This window comes from Protopterus annectens, chromosome 5.part0 (genome assembly GCF_019279795.1).
Source record: "Protopterus annectens isolate FY-2018-M chromosome 5.part0, PAN1.0, whole genome shotgun sequence".
Lineage (NCBI taxonomy): Eukaryota > Metazoa > Chordata > Ceratodontiformes > Protopteridae > Protopterus > Protopterus annectens.
The window spans coordinates 29,371,438-29,395,160 of NC_056735.1; positions in this window are offsets into that span (position 1 = coordinate 29,371,438).

Consider the following 23,723-nt stretch of genomic DNA (forward strand, 5'->3'; position numbering starts at 1 on the left):
GTCTTGTTGAGATGTTAAACTCTACAATCAAGTCCATGCTACGGGCATTTGCAGATCAGTTTAAGAGGGAGAGGGACAAACATTTGCCCCATCTGTTTGCTTACAGAAAGGTTCCCCAGGAATCTACAGGTTTTTCACCTTTTGAGTTGCTGTATAGGTATAGGGTGAGGGGAACTCTAGATTTAATTTGAGATGAGTGGGAAGGTGAGTGAGAGTCTCACAAGGAGTTGTTGCACACATCCTAAACCTCAGGATAAGGCTCAGGGAACTCATGGGCTTGGCCCAGGAGAACTTGGCAAAAGCCCAACAACAGAAAAAGGTGTGGTATGACAGGAATACATGAACTAGAGAGTATGCTGTGGGGCAGCAGGTAATGGTTCTCATTCTTGTCATATAAAACAAACTGCAGGCAGCTTGGGAGGGACCCTACAAGGTGGTAAGAAACGCTAAGTGATGTTAACTACATGGTGGTACTGCTAGGCAGAAGACAGGGGCACAAATTGTACCATGTTAACATGATAAAACCTTACCATGATAGGGAGGCCCTTGTGCTGAGCATTTGCAGTGGACTGTAGGAGGAGTCTGAAGGAGATCTGGTGACTGATCTCCTCAGTGAGGCTCAGGCTGACACCTCAGTGGAAGGGGTAACAATGTCCCAGCAGCTATCTCCTACCCAGGTTCAAGAAATCTGAGCAGTGTTGCAGGAAGTTGGGGACATGTTCACTGAGAAACCAGGGTGCATCCACCTGGGGCAGCACCAGGTGGATACAGGACTCCAAAGGCCCATTAGGCAGGCACCTTGTAAAGTAACTGAGAGAGTCAAACAGAATCTGAGGGAGGAGGTACAAAAGATGTTGGAACTAGGGGTGATTCATGAGTCCAACAGTCCATGGGCCTCCCCGGTGGTGCTGGTGCCAAGAAAGGATGCCAGCACCAGGTTCTGTGTGGACTACAGGAAATTAAATAGTCATACAGAGTCAGATGCTTACCCCATGCCTAGGACAGATGAGGCCCTAGAGCAGCTGGGTGGGGCTAAGTATCTTACAACCATTGATCTTACCAGGGGTTACTGGCAGGTGCCCTTGACTCCCAGTGCTAAAGAGAAATCAGCCTTTGTGACTCCTTTTGGCTTGTATGAGTTCACAAAGATCCCCTTTGGGATGAAGAATGCCCTAGCAATTTTCCAGAGTCTGGTAGATCATATCCTAGCAGAAGCAGGAGGGTTTGCCCTTGCTTACCTAGATGATATTGCCATCTACAGCCATTCCTGGCCAGAGCACCTTCAACATGTCAGGGAGGTGCTGGGCAGACTACAGAGGGCAGGATTGATCATTAAGCCGAGCAAATGTCAGGTGGGTATGGCAGAGGTCTCCTACCTAGGACATAGAGTGGGGAATTGTAAGATAAGGCCAGAATCTGCCAAAGTGGACGCCATTCAGGCATGGCTTGCACCTGTTACTAAAAAGCAGGGACAGCAGGATTTTACAGAAAGTTTATCTCCAGTTTTAGTACCATAGCTGCTCACCAGGCCAGATAAGGTAGTGTGGACCCCAGCATGTGAGCAGGCATTCCAGAAGCTTAAAGCTTTGGAAGGACCCCCTGTGTTAGCCAGTCCAGATTACAACAAAGAATTTGTTGTGCAGGTTGATGCTTCAAACCATGGGGAGGGGGCTGTACTTAGCCAGATTTCTTCAGATGGAGAAGAGCACCCAGTGGTTTAACTCAGTTGTAGGCTCCAACCCAGGGAGGAATGCTATGCAGTTGTAGAAAAGGAATGTCTAGCCATAGTGTGGGCACTGCAGAAACTTTAACCTTATCTGTATGGAAGGAAATTCAGTTATGACAGATCACAACCCTCTAACATGGTTAAACAGAGCCAGCCAGCAAAATGCCAAGTTGCTAAGATGGATCCTAGGGTTGCAAGCATATATGTCCATGCAGCCCCCAAGTGGGATTAGCAATGCCAATGCAGATGGACTCTCAAGACAGGGAACGGGGTAAGGTATACTCAGATAGACCTAACTCCCTCAAGCAGGGTTTCTCAAGGGTCACTTGAAAAACTAGCTTGAGTTCTCTGGGAGGGGGGAAGATATGTGAAGATATGTGAAGATAGGTAAAGGCTGCCAGCCTAGCCAGATAGAATTTTGGAGATAATTCTGTCATCTGTGAATATTAATGCAAACCACAGGCTTGTTGTCTTAAATGGTAAAAATAGTGTTATATGTGGAACTGAAAAAGATGCAACAGTGCACTCTACTGACCAAGTAAAGCATGTTATGACCCTTTTTATGTAAACATGGCTCCGGCCAGTCTAGATGAAGGAATTCTTGATATTGTTTTAAGGCCAGAGTTAATGGCCAGAATTTGCATGCATAAATGTCCTTTATTGCTCTGGTCTCTGCCCAGAGGTGAAGAATGTAAATGTAGTTTGTGTTAGCCTGGGAACCCAGGGAAGTGTGAAGAATGATGTAATGTGAACCAGGAATGTGAGAATCAGAGAGCATTGAGCATTTTTGTCTTGACCATCCAACTCATCAGCACTCTGCCTTTGCTCTATATGTAAGTTTATCTTAGACTTGTGTTTTCTCTTAGAAAAAGCTAGAAACTAGAAAGATTAGACTACATATTTTTCTGTGATGTCAGAACTGTACTACTGAATTATTTTAAGTATTCCTCTGTGATCTCTTGACTAGCACTGTGCAGTAAAAAGTATTGTCTTGTGTTTTGACTATTAGTTATTAAATATTTTTAAACCCTTTCAACTGTGGCTGTTTTTGCAGAGATAATTTAAGCTCTTGCATGCCTTTGTTAAAATTGTACAAAGCCACTGTAATAGCTTTAGCCTTGGGCTATACTACCAATTGGATGATAATATTGCACAGTAATAATTGGACACCCTTTTAAGAGCCTTTGAGTAGCTGATAAATTTTAGTGGGTGGTGGCAGCTGGTACTACTCTATAGTCTGTGAAAAAGGGGCACAGCTGGAGAACCTGTGCAGCCTTCCCCAGAAGTGTCTATGTGGTTGTATAAACTCTTCTCAAAGTGTGTGTGTCAGCTACTTGGGCAGGGACACAAAGCACTGGTTGGAAAGAGGGCGCTGGAGGTTTTAGCTTGCCTACTAAGCTGAGATCTGGACCCTATAGCTGCATCAGTGGGGAATCTTACTGGGGACCTGGAGAGCAAGGGAGCGACCAGCCCCAGACTGACTGTGATCTCTGTGTGCTCTTATGGGAAATTGCACTTTACTGTGTGTATTTGTTATCTTTTCCTCCTATACAAGAGGCCCCTCACTTGTGTTAGTGGTAAGGATTGCAGCTCCTTGATTGCTGGGCCAGGGCACGGGCGTCACAACTTGTAGAAAAAACAGTGTGAATGATGTGAAGTAGAAATAAAATCAGTAAACAGGAAAAAACTTCACACTGTGCACTGAGAAGAAAATGGTAGTAAAAATACCTTTATATTCCAAGGGTTCACTTCACAAAATGTATACCAAAGTCCAAAGTATAAATACAAATTTAAAAAACACACAGGACATAAAGGCACAGAAACATAAAAATGAAATCCAAGTACAAATGCTTTCATCTCTAAAATTTTTGTGGGACTTCTTCAGAACCAGAAAACCTTATAACACTAACAAACTTTAAATATACATGCAACCCTTCTATTTAAAAGGTCATGTGACTCATCAGTTGCAACAGCTACTAGTGTATTATGCAGCACTGTTGCTTGAAACCCTTTCATGTAACTGTTAAATGGATAAGTTGTGTTAAAAAAGCAACTAACATTACCATTTCCTGTGATACTGAATCCAAAAATAACAGTAATGTTTAAAACTTAAAAAAATACAACATATTTGAATGCATAGAATTATGCAGCACTTTTCTTTAAAACCTTTTCTTGCGACTTTTAAAAGGCTGAGTCGTGACAGAAAAGCAACTAACATTATTAGCAATTTCCTGTGGTGCTAGTTACAAAGTATTCTACAGCAGTGGTGTTGAATCTTGTAAAAATACAATATATTCAAATATACAGTAACTTTTAAAACGTTTGTTTTAAAACCATCAAATTTGGATAAAAAGTAAATAAAATAAAAAAGCAAGCTTAAAACATTATGTTTTACCCCCCCCCCATATGAAAAAGCATCATACCAAGGTTTAAAAACATAAGAATTATCAGACTGTCATAAACCTATAAAATAGTAATTCCTTAAAATCACCCACTTGGAAGACTTCCATTTAATTCATGTCTAAGCTGAATCCACATGTCCTATAATTCCTGGGCTTTAAGTTATAGAATAGGTAAAATGGACACATTGTCATTAAGACCTGGTGAGACTCTGGCATTCAATTTAAATTGCCAAACAAGTTCTCTCTTTTTTTTATTTCCAAACTCCCACCACCCACCCCTTTCACTTCTAGGGATGATATCAATATTCGTAAACTTAAATTTGAGACCTATCCCGCATTAAAAGTTGAAGTAAAGGAATCCAAGTGGAAGGTAAGACGATGCAAAAATGAACCAGGTATTAACTATCATTTCTCTATTTTGGGAAAATTGAAATTAACATTTAATATTTGTTATTCAATTCTTAAGTTGTCACTAATGAATCTAGGTAGTGCAACATAGTTTTACTAAGGAACAAAAGAATGATGGGTTGATAAACTACTTTTATTTTAGCCACTGTCATGAAAAATGGTTAAGACCTTTTAGTAAAGGTCATCTTTTATGGCATGTCGTCCTGTGCTTCCAAAAATGCGTTTGATTATTTGGCAGTGTTTTTAACTTTTAATTCAGTAAAGGAAGTTATGTATGTAATTAATTTACATAAATAAGGGAAGTTAAAATATGCATTTCAACTCTGATGATGCCCATTTATATTAGGGCAAAAGGGCGTAGTCAATGAGATTGTGTTTTTTATATATATTATTTTTTTATGTTTTAGTGCTAAATAAATATTTTGGCTCTGCTTTATCCGCTTGTGTGATATTTTAGATTTAGTGAGGTAACCGTTGTGAAGTGATGTATATTTTGTTTGTTAGTGTTATAAGGTTTTATGGTTCTGAAGTCCCCAAAAAAAATCAGGGACAAAAGGACTTCACCATTTGTACTTGGATTTCTTTTTGGATTTTTCTGCCTCTTCATGTTCTGTGTGTTTTTAAAATTTTTATATTATGGATTTCGGTATACATTTTATAAAAAGAACCCTTGTTGGACTACAAAGTTATTTTTACTGCCATTTTCTGCTCGGTACACAGTATGAAGTTTTTTCCTGTTTATAAAAAGGCAAGCAGAAATGCAACAAAAGAAGGTAAGGTCAGCAAAAGCAAAGGCAGTGAGTTAGCAGAAGGGGTCAAATGGGAGAACCAATACCTCTTTGGTATAGAACAGAAATAAATAAAAGGAAGGGCGTACATAGGAGCAAGGACTGGGGAGATTACAGAAGACTGAGAAAAAATAGAAATACTGAACTGATATTTTAATTCAGTCTTCATGATGAGAATTAAGGGGAGAATGTGATGCAGGGATGTAGGTATGGCAAGGTAGGGACAACAGTAGACAGACACCAGGGTAAGAGGGAAATGGCGTTCCTAAGAGATGAAGGACAGAGATTAGATTGACTTAGTCCCAAATGATCTGCCCAGTATGTTGGCTGATACCCCAACAGTGTTTTAAAGTAGATCTCTGGCTTGTGTAGAAATGCATTACCCCTACATCATGGGAAAGAAGGACATATCCAGCAAACTACAGGTCTGTTCGTCAAACAGCAGTGGCAGGAAAAATCAGAGAGAAAACTGTGAGGGAAAGTCTGATTTCCTTTACTGAAGGCAACAATGTCAACAACAACAATCGATGTGGAGCCATGGCCAGGAAAATGTGGAACTCAAACCTGACCCAATTTTATGTCTGGGTTACTGAGGAATTTGACAAGGGAGCAGAAGTAGATGTGGGTTACTTGGACTTGTCCTTCGGCTTGATTCCACATAGGTGTCTAGTAACAAAAAAGCTGAAGAGGCTTCATTTGAGTAAAGATTGAGGAACTGGATTCTACATAGTTGAACCATAGGACACATATGGTATTGATGAAAGGAACAATATAAGGAAAGTGATAAGTGAAATACAAGGTCAGTCTTGGGGTTTGTGACCATCAACTAATTATTTTGAACATACCTGAAGGAAAAGTAATAATGATTTACCTCTTCTTTAATTAAACAATGATATGTGCAACTTTGTAGGAGAGAAAGGTGTCAGCAAGGACTTGTAAAGGCTGAGGAAGTGAGTAGAAAGGGGGTGATTGAAGTTCATTGCAGACAAACAAAATGCTGCACCTGACCACAGCATACAATGCAAAGCATCATTTGGGGAGGGAGTAGAACTTGAGACGACAAAGTTAAAAGGATTTTGGTGGAGTTGACAGCTGGAATAGACCACCCTGATGAAAATGAGAGTGCTACGGCAGCAGCAACAAAACAATGCCGATCAGGCCATTCCACAAGTACTATGTGCAGTTCTGGATGCCATGCAAGATGGAGGACATCAAACTACTGGAAGGAATCCAGAAGAAAGCTGCTAGAAGGCTCAATGTAGGGAAATGGAAAGGATGTGAGCATGGGCTCAAGAAACAGGAACCCTGCTTATTATAGTAAGTAGGAAAAAAAGGACAATATGATACATGTAAGGGGCTGTCTTGAATTGGCTGTAAAAAAGGAAGGGAAAGGAGCGAGCACAATATGCTCTTGTGACATGCAAAAATACTTAATGAGAGTGTTGTGGATTCATGGAATGAACTACCAGAATGAGTGATGGAGAAGGAAGCCAAACAGGCATTCACAAGGAAGTAGGAAAGGAGAATAAATGGTACGGTTGAAGAAGAACGAGAGTGCTGAATGCATCTAAAGTCTTAAGTCTCAAAAATGGTCTGAGAATGAATCTGCTTTCTTTTGCTAAAGACATTCACCATGTAAGTGCAGTTCCAATTTCTAATTTTTCAGAAGCCATTTTCTCAGAATATGCTGATGTTTTCAGTGACAACTTAGGCAAACTTCCAGTTGTGTATTCCATTAAGTTAGCCCGAGATGCCGCTCCACTGTTCAGACCAGCAAGAGTTCTGATAGCCATGCAAGATAGTTACAGAATCAACTGAATGGGTATTGTCCACGGTAGCAGGTCATAAAAAAGGCTCAGACGAAATCAGAATATGTATTGATCCAAGAGATCTGAACAAAGCATTAAAGAGATCATATCATCCGATGTGCACAGTTGAGGAAGTTGCAGCTCTAATATCGAATGCCACTGTTTTCTGTGTTTTGGATGCAAAAAGTTAATTTTGGCAAGTGATGCTTGATCGCAAATCTTCATTTCTAACTACTTTTTGTACTCCATTTGGCAGATACAGATTCTTAAGGATGCCATTTTGAATAAATTCTGCAAGTAAAGTCTTTCAGCATGCAATGGAGCAATTTTTTTGGGGTTTATCCTTGTGCCATAATAGTACATGATTCATTGATTGGAGGCAATGGTGAAGCAGAGCATGTCAGAAACCTAAAGAAAGTTCTAGATTGAGCACATGAAGTAAACATGAAGCTCAATCCTTTGAAGTGCACATTCAGACTTCCAGAAGTTAGTGACATTGATCATTTGTTCACAAGTACAGGCTTGAGACCAGACCCAACCAACAAACAGCTACTCTTGAGATTTCAGCACCAGACAATGTACAAGCTTTACAACGTTTTTGAGGCATGGTTAACTATTTAGACAAGTTTATACCAAACTTTAGTGAGTTGACAGCACCTTTAAGAGAACTAACATGCAAACATGTTGTATGGTCATGGTTAGAACAGCATCAAAAGGCATTTGAAGTCCTTAAGCAGAAAACTGACACCCCACCTATGTTAAGATACTATGATGCAAACAAATCAGTTACTCTTTCCTGTGGTGCTTCAAAATTTGGTCTTGGTGCAGTCTTACTCCAAGAGGGCAGACCAGTAGCCGATGCATCTAAAACACCCAAACTGAGCTGCAGTATGCTCAAACTGAGAAAGAGCTTTTGGCAATAGTATTTGCATGTTCAAAGTTTCATGATTATATTTATGGTCAAGTTATTCAGACTGAAACTGACCACCAACCTCTAGTTACTATTTTAAAGAAGCCTATGCATTCTGCTTCAGTAGGATTACAAAGAATGATGCTCAAATTGCAAAAGTACAATTGCAAAATGGTCTACAGCAAAGGCAAATTACTTTATCTGGCTAATACCTTATCCAGATCACCCAGAAATACCACAGAACAGCTTGACAGAGAGAATTTTGACTTTGATGTGATGTCAGTGCGTAACTTTTCCACCCCTAGACTTGATGAGTTAACAGATCACACTCACACTGATCCAATTTTGCAGAAGCTCAATCACTACATTAATGTTGGATGGCTGTCAAAGCAATCTAGTCTACCACCAGTAGTGCAAACCTACTTTCCTTACAGAGATTAATTGTTGATGGAAAATGGCATTATTTTCAAAGGTCCTAAAATTGTTGTTCCTGCTTCCTTACAAGAATATATCCAGATTTTGTACTGTGGTCACCCAGGATCCACATCCACTAACAGAAGAATTAGTGTTTTGGCCTTCCTTACCAAAAGACATTGATAAAGTACTTTCTTCTTGTTGAGTATGTAATAGTGCTAGACTGCATTTGCAGAGAAAAACACTTTCAGCCAAGTCCAGTTCATGAACTACCTTGGTCAATTGTTGCAACTGATATCTTTGAATGGAACAATCAACAGTATTTGGTTTTGGAAGACTCTTATTCAATTTGGTTTGAGACTGATCTACTACCTAACCTAACATCCACTGATGTTATTACTAAGTTGAAACTTCATTTCTCAGTTGATCGTAGTCCACACAAAGTTTTTTCTGACAATGGCACTCAATTTACTAGCCAGTTGTTTCAGAGATTTGCAAAAGACTGGGACTTTGTACATGTCACTAGTAGCCCTGAAAGTCCTCAGTCCAATGGTCTAGCTGAACATGCAGTGCAAGTACAAAGCAATTACTTGAAAGGTTAAAGTGTGACAATACCAGTGTGTTCTTGAATTTACTTAACCTCAGAAATATGCCCAGTGAAGATATTCCTGGCTCACCTGCTCAAAGACTGCTTTCCAGGCAAACTAGAACTATGTTACCCATTACTTCTATTCTATTGAAGCCTAAACCCAAGAACAATAAAACCATTACGGCTCAGTTGTTTAAGCAGTGTAACATCCAGAAATCTAGTTTGGATCAATTGAGCAAATTACTTCGTCCATTGAGGGAAGGATAAATAGCACGAATCCAGACAAGGAAAGGTTTTGATCAACTAGGACAAATTACAAGCATGGAAGCAAATGCACACACAGCCAGGAAATGGAACAGCTTGTTGTAAGTTCACCAAGGCAGATTCAGTAAATCCAGGTAGGCACCAAACGAATTCAAATAATTCCTTTATTCAGAACCACAGAATAATAACACACAAGCGCTTTCGCTCAGAGGAATTCTGAGCTTTATCAAGTGACTTGATAAAGCTCAGAATTCCTCTGAGCGAAAGCGCTTGTGTGTTATTATTCTGTGGTTCTGAATAAAGGAATTATTTGAATTCGTTTGGTGCCTACCTGGATTTACTGAATCTGCCTTGGTGAACTTACAACAAGCTGTTCCATTTCCTGGCTGTGTGTGCATTTACTTCCTGGTTTGGTTCTCTGCTGTTTGTTTGACTTCTTTACAAATTACAAGCATCTGTACTGAGCCAAGATCTTATCTGGTATACACTAAAGGTGTTGAATATAGGAAGAATCGTAGACATCATCTTCCTGTACCAGAGCAATCATCACCATCACAACATAGATTTGAAATCTGCATTATAGAAACAAAGAGCGAGTCAGACACTGTTATACCAGCATGTGTTCCAAGATTCTGATTCCATTCCAGAAATTGTTCCTAACATTCCACAGGTCAAGAACTTTGAAGACTGTCCCAGTTTCTAAATCTAACTCACAGTTTTATGTTACATAATATGGGAGACTATCAAAGTCTAATGTGAAATCTGCAACAATTGTATACATCTGTGTGCTTAACATTGTATATAGACTCATAGCGTTATATGATCTATTTCTCAGAGGGAGGATGTAGATTGTAGTGTAAGAGAAGTGTATTGTATCTTTAAGAAACATATCAAAGCTGTATGTACACATATAAATTCCAGACACATGCAATACCAAGTGCCATTTTGTAAGAGCAGCCACAGTGAGAGCATGCATGAATGCAGTTGTTAGTTGTACATAAGTTATCTAAGTTAAAGTCAGTAATAATGTGTATAAAATAAAGCTGCTTGAACAAAACCCATAAAGACTCTTGTATTGTATTCAGAATGGGAGTGCGACACCATTTACTAAAACAGAACATGATGTAGAGTGGTACCCTGGCATATTCTGGTGATTGTGTAGGCCTGCTGATAGTGCCTATTATTACTGGGTTACATGTCTCAAACAGGTTGAAGTTAACATTTTTTGGACAACACATTTGGATATTTGTTTTTAAACTCTACTTAAGACATGCTTTTATGTGAAAAGTGACATTATGCATTTACACGACAGTAAAGAATTACCTTACATTTCATTTGCTTATTGGCAGATATAACATTACACTTTGAGCCTGTCTACTTTAACCTCTGTAGATTTTCCATTAATCTGCACAGTGTCACTGCATTAACTCTTTCATCAAGCACTGATACACCATCTACATAGAAAGCCGACTGCTTCGACTCTACACTACATTACAGAAACTACACGATCAACTTGATTTTTTGTGTGACCTTTCTTTGCAACTGTGTGAGGCTTAACTGATTTACAAAACTTTTGGAAATTGTTCCATTTTTTTAAACTTATGGCATTGCTAAGCACTTCACTTGGACTCATGATTTGCACCACAATTGCGACAGTTAACAATAAAGTTAGACTTGGGTTTTGCTAATTCATGCTTATACTGCACTGACCTGGAGCAAGCTCCCCTTCTACAATTTGCTGGAAACCTGTGCGTCTTCCTTGGAAACTCTGTAGCTGCCTCGTGCTTGGGCCTGCTTCTGTTTGCCACATGTTGCATGCTGTCTACACTTGCTCTGGAGCCAACTGAAACCATGCTGTTGTCACAAGCTATTTCTACGGCTTTGGTTAATGTTAAATCACAGTCACAAAGCAAAATCTTTCTCATAGCAACACTATTAATACCACAGACAAGCTTGGCTTTTATCAACTCATCTTTTAAGTCACCAAACTTGCATGTTTTAGCTCTGTTTCTCAGGTCAGTTATGCAAGCTGCAAATGTCTCCCCTGGTTTCTGTTCTCTTGTGTAAAACAAATGCCTTTCTAATGTAATATTTGTCTGGCGGGGGTTATACATTTCTCTGAACTTGCACTTCAAACGCTTGGGGTCTTCCCTTGATTCAGCTTGTACAACAATATGATTTTCACCTTCTCCTTAATATGCTACAGGTGCATAAACAAATGAATGCTCTCTTTCTATGGCCTCTGACCCAGCTAAGTTTAGCAAAATAAATGCCCTGGTACGTGCATCTCTATCTGCATAAGCTGCTTGCATAAAAAGATCGTACTCTTGCTCAAATATTCTCCAGTTCTCTGCAATATTCTGATTAAATGTATGTGGTAGAGGCTTTTGAAATCCATCTGCCATATTAACACATACCAGTGAAGGGTTTTGTAAATAAGCACAAACATACACACATGCACATATACCAGAAATGTATGCCAGAATTTGTAACTTTGCCCAATGCCTCTGTATTTATACCTTTTGGGCTATTCAAAATTATGCTAATGAACCAACTCATAGTACCTCTGAATAACTGGACCTTACAAAATGAACTTCTTGGGCACTTTAACATTCTTGTAATATCGTTTTGCAATGCTATCATTTTAAGAAACCTCTCAACTTTACGGTGCAAATGAATAAACTCTTGGGCAATGTAATACTCTTGTAATGTCATCTTTTTGCAAGAAATCACCTTTTATTAGTGTAAAAAATATGTCAAACAACTGCACAATGCAAATAAACCGGATGTCTCTTGCCCTTATGTCAGTAACATTTTGAAGCAATTGTACTTTGCGAATAACTGCATACAGCATAATGAATGTCTCCAAAATGGCGATACCTTGCTAGGCAATTCTTTACAGTGCAAGAACCATTCTGTAATGGTGGCACTTTGCGAACAGACACACCCAGCACAAGAAACTTTTTGAAATGGCTATACTTTGTATTTCCTGAAATAGTTGCGCTTTACACACAGTAAACTCTTCAAAATACATGCACAGTAATAAGCACACTAAGTATTTTTACACACTGAGATACTTTGAATGACTTTAGTTATGCCCTTGATACAATACAAAGTCATAGTTATGCCAAAGCATAGCACTTTGCCAAAATACATGTAGTCACCTTGCTTTATTTCTGTTTAATGTGCCCTTTTTGCCCTTATATTAGTTTGGCTCGTTTAAGCCCTTTTCATGCCCAATGTAATTTTCTTGTGCAGGTTTCACTTTAAACATGCCCACTTTTACTTGAAAAAGACTCATTTTGATTTAAACATGCTCATTTAGTTTTACTGTTGATCATTTCATCAAATACCTTTATTTTAAACATTTCCTTTTAGTTGACAAACTTTTCGTACCTTCCCCTTGCTTAATAATGTGGTTTGTGCCGTTGTAATCCACCTTTTTATCTTTTCTATTAAGTAAAGAGTTTGTACTACTTGTTACCTTTGAGTCTCTTCTGGCTCTCGTTGTGCTCATTTCTCTTAGCTTTACCTTCACTGTCATCTCTGCACCTCATGGCTCCGGATTTTATTCTCTCCAATTCCACTCTCCCATTCTGAATATGATAGAAGAGTCTTCATGGTTTCTGTTCAAGCAGCTTTATTTTATACAAACACATCACTACTGACTTTAACTTATATACAACTAACAACTGCATTTATGCATGCTCTTACTGTGGCTACTCTTCCAAAATGGCACTAGGTATCGCATGTGCCTGGAAATTTATGTGTGTACATACAGCTTTGATACATTTCTTAAAAATACAGCACACTTCTCTTACACTACGATCTACAGGTATATGACTTTTATCAAGGGTAAAAAATGTAAAAATAAGCTGGTTACTGTGGTCATTTTATAAATGCAACATAGGCCTAAAAATATCTGCAGTGTGTTGGCATTGTAACAGTAGTAAAAATCAAGTGTTTCTCTAAATATGTTGTACTTTCTCTCACAAGAAATGTATGCCACCACAAAAAAAAAAAAATGGTTATATCAAAGTAGATGTTCAACTGTATTTATACCCTTGAGGAAATAATTAGATGCATTGTGTACCTTGGTGTATATATATATATATATATATATATATATATATATATATATATATATATATATATATATATATATTTAATTTTGTGAAAGTGTTAATAAAAACTAACAAAAGAGAACTGATATGTGGGGAGCAGCCTGGCTGGCAGACCAACCTGAAGCTCAAAGTGCTATCACTGTTAAATTATTCCCCAGCATTCTTAATGGAGAAGAGTAGCTCCAGGAGACAAATCTCTTTTTGCTGCACCTGTAGATACAGTTAAGGAAGCATCCAGAAAACAAATACTGGTACAGATGATGGAAATGTTGCAACTGTTTCTTTAGAGACAAGGCATATGAGAACTGGATTCTCAAGCAACAGGCAAAGAATACCCAAATTCAAATGGAGATGCAACAAATACAAACAGAATTGCAAGCTAAGTCAGATAAAATTGCCCATCAACAGCAGAAGATATCGTACTTAGAAAATTAAGTTATGCAGCTGTCTAAGTCCAGTGATACCTGGAATCAGCAAAAGAGAGGAAATATATATCTGGGGTACTAGAGACACTACAAGACAAGAACTTGATAATTTTCTTTTGTAGTAAATACTTACTTGCTCTAAATGCCCCAACAGAAATAGACTGGTATATTGATTAGACACACAGTCAGGAAGACATGCAATAATGTTAAGTAGTTTAGGCAAGTGAGAATGAAGCTGCATGCCTATACTGCTAAAGAATGGGTCCTTAACAGCTACCTTCTCCACGGAATTCATGTAGATGGATGGATTTATAATCTGCATGCACCAGGATTATCCCACTGCTCTACATTTAAAAAGAGATGCTTTTGGAGGAGTATGTAAGAGTTGAAATGGATGACCTTCATATCCTGGGTAGCCTACCCAGCAGAGTTGGTGATCATGGTTGATGGCTCCAGTAGAAGTTTCACTACCCTGAAGGATGTGCAGGACTTTCAGTTAGAGGCCTCTACTCAGTGTCAGGAGCATGTTCTACAGCATGGACAAGGGGAGGCCGAAGCAGAAGATGGTGTCAGTCCTGGAAAGTCAGTAGTAATGAGCTACCACAGCAGGATATGAACTGAAGTTGCAACAGACAGACGAAGGGAATCACCATTAGAAGAGGCAACCAATGATCAGAACAGTGTTTCTAGGCATGACACGGATGATTTTGATGTAATGTACCTATACGCAGCAGCAAGGGTCTTCTCTGCAACTGTCCGGGAGCCAGATTTGAAGTGATGTTACTGTTCATTCTCTACCCATTTACTGTGACAATAGTAATCAAGATACCGTGCAAACAGGCCATTGTGGTCACTACATTTTTCACTACATTTTGATGATGCTGGTGTCTCCTGTGAAAAGGAAAGGTGCAGGTGTGTTGGTTTTAACCTCAGGTAAACTGCAAATATTTTTAAATGAGGTGGCACATGTCTCGACGGATAAAAAGTGTAGTAAAACTATTAAGAGTTTGCTAAATAAGTAACATTTCACTAGGGTTTTGCCAAAATCAAGAGGTCACCTAAACCTGAATGGTAATTCTTTCTTATGTTTTTACTTGACATATCACACTCCGGTTATACTCTGGGGTCTGTTCTTTCATTGTAAAGTGATGGCTATAAACTAGTACGATTGTATTTATGTATGAACATAATTTATTGGACTCTAGCTGTATATCTTTTTAGTGTACATTTATGTTTTTCAAAAAGGAAATGCCATTATGACAATTTTATAATGTGCCCAGTATTGACCTTATGTTTGTTAAAAAAAAAAAAAAAAAAAATGTTCTTGCTTGTATGTAACTTTGATGTGTGCTGGGTATGAATTTTTGTTTTATAATGGAGGTCAAGGTTGGAAATAGAGGTGCAATCCACATTTTCTGCCTGCGATTTTTACTTCTACAAATTCCAGCTCTCCTTTGGCTCCAAGAGCAGACCTAGATCCCAGGGGGAGTGGGGGGGATCCAGGGGTCTGGATGGACCTAGCCCAGGGAGAGGTAGGGAGGTTAGGTGTTAAGAAAGGGATGGTGCAGAAGGAGGGGACTGGTGAAGCATAAACATTGTTTCATGGAAAGCAGTTGGTCTATACCATCAAATTAAATGGATAGGATATAAAAGAAGCTTAAAAGAAATAGAGAAGATATTGCCATGCTCCAGGAAATAAAACTGAAACAGAAAGAGGCACAAAAGCAGGGAAGGAAGGATATGCAAGTGGTGGAGAATCATGAAAGGATGTGTGATCATATTAGCAAAGAAAAGCTTTTTTTAGTAAAGACTTTAGCACTGAAAGTGGATTGTGATGGGAGAGGGGTGATTATATTTTTAGTAATTTGGGGATGGGCAAGAGGGTCTATGTTATAACAGCGAATGATCAAAAGATCGAACGCTGTTATGTCAAACCCAAAACAGTGAAAACGTAAATCCGCGAACTACCAGAACAGCAATTTTTTTCCCCAAGGGAAAAAATTCGCTGTTCCTAAAAAAAACCCACTAAACACCACCTACTTAAATATACCATCTCCGAGATTGCATTACAGTGCCGAAAACAGCAAAGTGATGGAAGCAGCCACGACTTCTTTCCCAGGGAAAGAATTCGCTCAAAAGCAGCATCATCATTTTGCATTTTTGACATTTACAGTTTGACCAAGACGCATTTGACAGACTGCGTCTTCGGTCTTCTGATACGAACCCAGGCAGGTTGGGGCATTGTACGGCTCTAACTCTGATTCTCCAACATTAAGGATTTGCATATGCAATGGCAGTCTATGTTTCTGTATAGCTTAAGAGAAATAATTGGAGGTGATTTTAATATGGTAGTTGACCTGCAGTGGAACAGAAATTGTATTTGTAAGGAAAGGAATACTAAAGCACTAAATATGGTTTCTAATTGGCTTAGTGCTGAGGGCTAGGTGGACACATGGAGACTGCAGCAGCCTAAGGAAGAAAGTTTCATTTTTTTTTTCTAGAAATAAAGGGAAACCAGCAAGTAGATTAGCTACATTTTTAGTAAGGGCTGATGGGCAGCTACAGGTCATGATGTACTTATTTGACAAAGATGTGTTTTTGACTATGTCTATGTCATGCTAACTTTGTTGATTACTCATAGATAGACATGACAAGTGGGGTAGAAATGGAAACCTTGGGTTTGGAGACCATCTTTGAGAGTGTGGTAGGGTGCAGTGAAATGTGCCTTTAAAGGTAATTTTATGCGAATGGAAGGACATTTGAGATGTGCGGAAAGTAGGCAGATCAAGCAATGGGGAGATTTGTGTTTTTTTGAAGAGATAGGAGGAAACTGATGTTAGGGGGTTATCAAACAGGGGAAGGCAATTTTAAACAGTCACTATAAAAGTTAAGACAGAACATCATGAGACAACCATTGTAGAAAAGTGACTTGTTAGCATTCAAAACTTTTGGTGGGTTGGATAAAAAAAAGGCAGGTAAGTGGCTGAAAGGTAATGCGAGGGAGCAGAAAGGTGATAGAATTATTACTTGACTGCAGTGGGGAGAGGAGAGCTTGAGTTATAATTTGGTTGCTATTAAAGATACTTTTGCCTTTTGTAGTGATTTATATACATCTAGGGTAAGGAGCGGTGAGGGTTACCATGCCATTTCTGATTTATATAATGGAATGGCCCAGAGTTAACAGAGATGGAAAAGGAAGTTCTGGATAGCGATATCTTAGCGTCAGAGATCTCTGCTGCAATGAGAAGCTTAAAAGCAGGGAAAAATACTGAAAGTGATGAGTTTTCAGTGGAGTTCTGCAAATAGTACCAGATGGTCCAGGGGGTTCATCTACCTATGGTTTTCATTAGGGATACTAATCCCAAAGGGGAACCAGGATAGATGGCATCTGTAGAACTATAGACTGATTTCATTAATCAATGTAGATGCCAAAATATTAGCAGCAGTTCTAGCTAAGGGATTGCAGAGTTATCATCTACCCCGCCTAGTGTACAAGAGCTAGAGGGGGATTTGTGAAAGGGAGGAAAGTTTCAATCAACTGGCGGATGTTGTAAAGGTAAGGCAATATTTTCTGATATTAAAAAAAGCCTTTGACTCACTTGAGTGAATGTTTAAAGTGTTAAAGGAGAAGGGTAAAGTCAAGTCACAAGATTTATAAATTTGGCTGTTGCACTATACAAGAATGCCAAGGCACAGTTAATAAATGAACTGTTAAATAAGGAATTTACAATAACTAGAGGAACCAGACAAGGATACCCTTTGTCCCAAATTCTTTTTTTTTTCTGGCTATGGAAAATTTAGTGTAATGAATTCACCATTTTATGCTGGATATCTCATGTGAATGGAAATCTTTTTTTGAATGTTTGCTGATGATTGCATGCTATCAACAAGTATATTGTATCTTATTTTCCTAGGGGTCATAGAATATCATAATATAAAAATGTCTGATATCCAAGGGTTTGTTTAACTCAAAGGTATGATTTTATTTGATTCTGGTTAGTCTTTCTTTTGGCTTTTCCCAGTCAGGAGTCACCACAGCGGAACTGCGGTCCACTAATGATTGCTAGTGAATTTTTACGGTGTTGAGTACCCAGCCAGACACCCAACCTTCATGGAAGGCATACCCACTCATGAACGCACCTATCTGCATGTCTTTTAAAGTGAATTCGACTGCAGGAAGGACATGCAGACTCCGTACAGAAGGCATGCCAGCCGAGAATTGAACCAGAGTGCCTCTTGCTGTGAGGCGACGACGCTAACCATTGCACCGCCGCTGCCCTGGTTAGTGAAGTAACTAAAGGATTGCTTTCAGAATTCTCTACAACTACTTTCATGTTTCTGGGTTGTCATACCCTGGCATGTCTGTGAAGACCAAGTTGCTATGTGTTGATTTTCTTTCCTTTTTTAAACTCCTCTGCCTGCTGACCACCATGCCCCTGAAATCTGTGCAGGCTATTCATTCCTCACTGAGGTGATGGTGAGAGCTAACATCAGCCCATTCATTCCCCTGTAAGGTGCAAACTGACTCCAAGGCCATCATCCAGGAAGACATCCACAAGAGCTCCTCGTTTCCCCTTGTCAGCTTCCAAGGTGCAGTAATGTTGCCAGTTTTTGGAGAGGAGTATGCAGGTTTCCCCATGTGACTATCCCCTGACCAGAATAGCTAACACCATGGCAGACATCCATCTGGCCCGGAGTCTGCTGGCTGCACCACCCACTAGGTGCTACCCAAGTGGCAAGTCAAACCATCTCCACCCCCACCATAAGGGCCAGCTGTATACTGTGCACTTCCGTCTTTATGCCCTCTTCAGTCCAGCTCCTTTGCCCAGTGGAACATGGGTAATATGTGCTGCAGTAAGGGCTTTATCCCTCTGTCCCACAGGAGTGGGATACAAGGTGCTATACCTTTTTTATTAAAAAATGTGAAGCTGTCACATAGTGGGTTTAATTAAGCGTCTTAAATTCTTTTGTCATTTTAAAAATATTTATCCGAGATGCCTGACAGAAGGAAACACTACCATGTTTTAACTAAACAAAAGCTGTCAACAACAGCCTCTATTGACTTTCATCTCTGTCCATTTTGATGCCTATAAAAACAAACTGGCTATTGCTAACAAATGGATCTAGTTTTTACCTATCATTCAGGAAAAAATGTCCTGTGTATAATCATTGAGAGAGGACTGAACATAGCTATACCACAGGACAGCAGTACAAAATACAAGTAATAAGGTAAAAACAATTCATGCAAGATTAACATCGACACTGGAAAAGTTATGACACTGTCACTGACATGCAAGACCTCTTTGGACAATTACCAGTCAGAATAGTGAATGTCACCATCATTAAGACATACAGTGTTTATGTATGGTACTGAAAGCTACAGTACCCATCTGAAAAAATACTGAAGGGGTACTGTTCCAGCCCAAGATGCATTGACACCAAAACTAGAACAGAAGATGGTTGTGAAGGAAAAGAAATTCTACATGTAAGGTCCAGGAGTCAAAGCCACCCAGACAGAAAAGAAAAAGAAAACAAATCAAAAGTTTTCAGTTCTTTGTGTAGGGTAGTGGTTTTCAGTTTTTACTGATGACTAATATAACTGAGTGATTGGTCCTCAAACAAGGGATTCTCGTAGAAACCAAAAGTCTTACTTCTATTTTACTACAAGTAATAGTGTTTTCTTTTAATTTTTTCCGTACTTAGTCATATGTCCAGTAAATACATTAGTACATAGGTCTGTCTGGGACATGTTCTGACAAAACGATATGTGATGTCTGAAATCGCACAACTTGTATCTAAAGGTATTGCATCCAGATCCAGGGATGTATTTGTTCCACTATACTTGGCGGATCATGGGGAATAGTGGACAGATATATACCGAAAGGTGCAAGTACTGACTGCAATGCTTTCTCACCAGAGAAAAATATCAAGGGCCTAAATTGTAAAACAATTATACAGACGATCTCAAAGCCTTGTCCCGCTTGCTAATATTACACAAGCTACTAAAAGGAGACCTCTTTCTTGCATAAAGCTCCTCAAAAGGCCCTATTCTGTCAGACCCATTACACATTTGCAAAAACAATGGTATCAAACACCGAGTCAAGAAATCCGTCTGTCTTTTGCAAAATAAACAGAACAAGTTGGAGGGATAATCTTGTATCACAAAGAAAACCTTTTCTATTCCACTCCACATAAAGCACTTCTCTTACTCTGTTCAGGCATAATTTAGACGAATGGGTGGGTAAGTACGAATAAACTCACAGTTTAATATTACTGTTCCGCATGGATAGGGGAAACGTAAATGCCTCAGCAGATCTTTGTTCATCCCTATCCGGGTTATTCATATGCAAAATATAAGGGCTAAAAGCTACCATGAAAATGCAAACTAGGCTTCTTAAGATTCTCACAGCTCAATAGCCTAGCAATTGCCTATTAAATCACAAACGGACAGTCTGGCTGTGGATTAAAGAAGCATGAAAGAAAACTTGAAGTGAAGATAACAGAGTAAACAAATTTCCAAGTGGTTTCTTAGATTTGTACTAAAAACAAAGGTGCATAAGGTTATGTCTTGTTCCCCCACAAAAAAATAAGACGTAAAGAACATATGCAACTTAGGGAAATATTAAAGATATTCTGATATGATTCAGATATGGAAATATGGAATGCAACAGTATGTCACTATATGTCTTCTTTTATTTACTTACTTCTGAATATTCACAGCACAACACAAGCCAAATGAATTTAAAATAAAACAAAACAAAGAATATGACATATGACTAAGTAACATTACGCTAGAACAGAAATTTAGTTAACCTGTTAACCAGAAGAAAGTACTGTAGTGCAGTTTTGTAACAGTAGTTGAATTCCTCACTGCCTCAGTAGCATTTTAGGCTGCCAAGTAACACGGTACCAGCCAGCATTCAAAAGCTAAGACTCCCCTCCTCTCTTCCTGTAACAGCTGATTGGAGTATATCCTGACAGGGAAGCCTTTAGCTGCTGCAGGAACTGAGTGCTCAGGCTTTTTGCTTCCACACAAGAGGACATGAAAGTACTTGAAGCCAGAATAATCTATCATGAGAATCTGCAGGCGATCACAATACCATATAAAAACCAAACCAAACAACTGAATCAAAGAGGTTGAAATTCACCTCAACTATGCACAATCTGGGGGATGGTGGGTGGGTACTGCCACTGAGGAATTCGAACATTTACTGTTACAGGTAAGTAGGGCTTATGCAACTGTACTATGTTCATCATTCCCACTGCCTCAGTGGCACTTTGGGTAGAATCCCAAAACGTACCCCAACTGGAAAGTAGAAGGATGAAGATCCAGAAGCCCCTGAGAAGGGCCCTAACAAAGCCTGCTCTGGACCTTGAAAAGGAAGCCAGTTTGTAGTGCTTTGTGGAGGACTACGTTGCTGCCTCTCCAATGATTCTAGAGTCCATCCCTTTCCCATATGCCATCTAAGAGGATAAGACCCTACACAGTTTAGTATTAACTTTGGTTGGAATGTATTACCATGGTGGGAGTAACAGAAAACAATAGCAGAGGACAATCATCATGCAACAGTTTGCTTAAAGACAGGTTGATCTTTCATATTCCCCATATAGCAGACAAACCTCTGCTTTGAAATCCTAAAGGGCTTTGTTCTATCAAGGCAGTACCTGAGCTGCCTGTGTGCAGATGTGCAGAATTTTTCTCCCTTGTTTTTTGGATCAGAATAGAACACTGGGAGAAAGATGGCTTGATTCAAGGTAAATTCAGAAAACTTAAGGCATGAATGATAGATTAGTGAATAACAACCTCATACTTGTGAAAAATCAGATAGGGTTGGTCCATCATGAGGTTTGCAGTTCACAGACCTGCCTTGCAGATGTCAGAGCAATGAGTAAAATAGACATGAACAGTAAATCAGCCTGAGAGGCCAGTTCAAAATGAGGTAAGAGAATTTTAAGAAAAAAGTTGATATTCCAGGATAAATATGCTTTCGAGTGTGTCCACAAAAACAAACAAAAGGGGGTCCCCAAAGCAGACACGCTGAGATGGCTGCAAGACGCACTTTGACAGAAGCATGTAGCTCACACAAATATTTCAAAACCAGAGGGGTCAAAACCATTTTGGGGCCTCTGTTATTGGCTAGTCACAACCTAGAAAATATTTCACTTGTAAATGTAAGATTTTCTAATTGCAGTTTTTTGTCTCATTAAATATCTGCTGTACTTCCTCTGGGAACAAGTACTTAAAATGTACCAAAACAGAATCATCCAGAACTGTCAGCTGCAATTACTCTACGCTGGTGTACCATTCGCCCATGATGCTGTGTGAACAAATCCAGTCTGAGGAAGCTTGTGGCAATTGCCCTTGGCCAATTCCATTAAAAGGGAGAACCAACTTTGCCTGGGTGAAAAGTGGGTTAACACAATGATCTTTGGTAATTCTTTCTGAATCTTTAGAAATCCCTTGGGAATCACTGAGAAGGGTAGAAATGCATACATTCCCAGCAGTGGGAATGAGAGTGCCTGTCTTCCAAGCAGGCTGCAAGGATGTCTTGAACAGAATTTTTTTCAGTTTGTTTTGAAAGGAGATGCACAGATCTAATTGAGGTGTTTCCCACATTTAGATCAAGTCTCGGAAACCCTCTACATGAAGATTCTACTTGTGAGGCTCTGTGCAGAATCTGGTTAGACTGTCTGCCACTATGTTTCGCCCCGATAGTATGCAGGAAAACAAAGAAACAGAATGAGCTCCAGAAATGAGCCCTGGGGAACACAAAAGATGGACAATTTTCAAATGCTGACAGCAAAGTTTTACTGCAGTGTCTATTGTGCAAGTTATATAGGACCACTGCCCAAGAGTGCACTATTTTTAAATTAAGGACACAACAGTCAATTTCGCTGAAGGCTTTCTTAAGGTCTGTGAACTATTAAAATTTCCATTCAAAGCTCAGAAATTCAAAAATTCTGAAAGCATAGGACATGATTTATACAAGAACCTGATGGCACCTGTAAGTTATAAAAGACCAAAGTCCTCAATTAAAATATCCCAGGTGCCACATAACTGGCCTACATCCCTCCAATCTGACCAAGGATGTGTCCTGACATTAGCACATGGTCACATAATCCACAGCATTATAGAATCTGCATCACATGTGCAGAGTAACATCCACTGCTTATTAATGCATCTCTGTTATCAGCAGGCACAAAAATGACACTAACTGGCATGAATTTAAAATTACTGCCACCGTACTATATGTAATATATATATAAGCAAAACACATGTTTAAGGAGGCAACATTTCATTTCAGACATTTTTAATTGTAAAGGCATAAGCAGTAGATAAAATACAACTCCACTGTTCGACAGAAATAACTAATAATACAGCCATGACGATGACTCCTGTATGGACAAAATGCTTCTGTTTAATGACAAAGACTCCCAAAAGTGGGCTCAGACCATTTTATTGATGGCCATCTTGATGACTGCCTATTAATGAAGAACTAGTCCTCAAGCCTCCTGAAACTTCATCACGCTGAAGTCTCCAACAGCAATAACAATTAGATCATCTTTCACTTAAACATACGAGTAGCTAGGAAATGGGTCTTAAAATAATTTTTGGAGACTGAAAAGACCCCTTGCACCCTACATATGGGGGTGAGATCCCTCAGTATTTCTATACACCAACTCCAGTCTCACTCTACCACAGAGAAAGGAAAAGGAAGCAGTTTAAACATAACCGTTTCCTTCCACATGTGACTGCACAGGCTCATTTAGAAGAACAACACTTTGTGAGAGGGTCTCCCTCAATTGACTCCGATCAGGTTGTCCCTTGATAAGATGGTCAGCTCTCACAAAGAATTGATGTCAG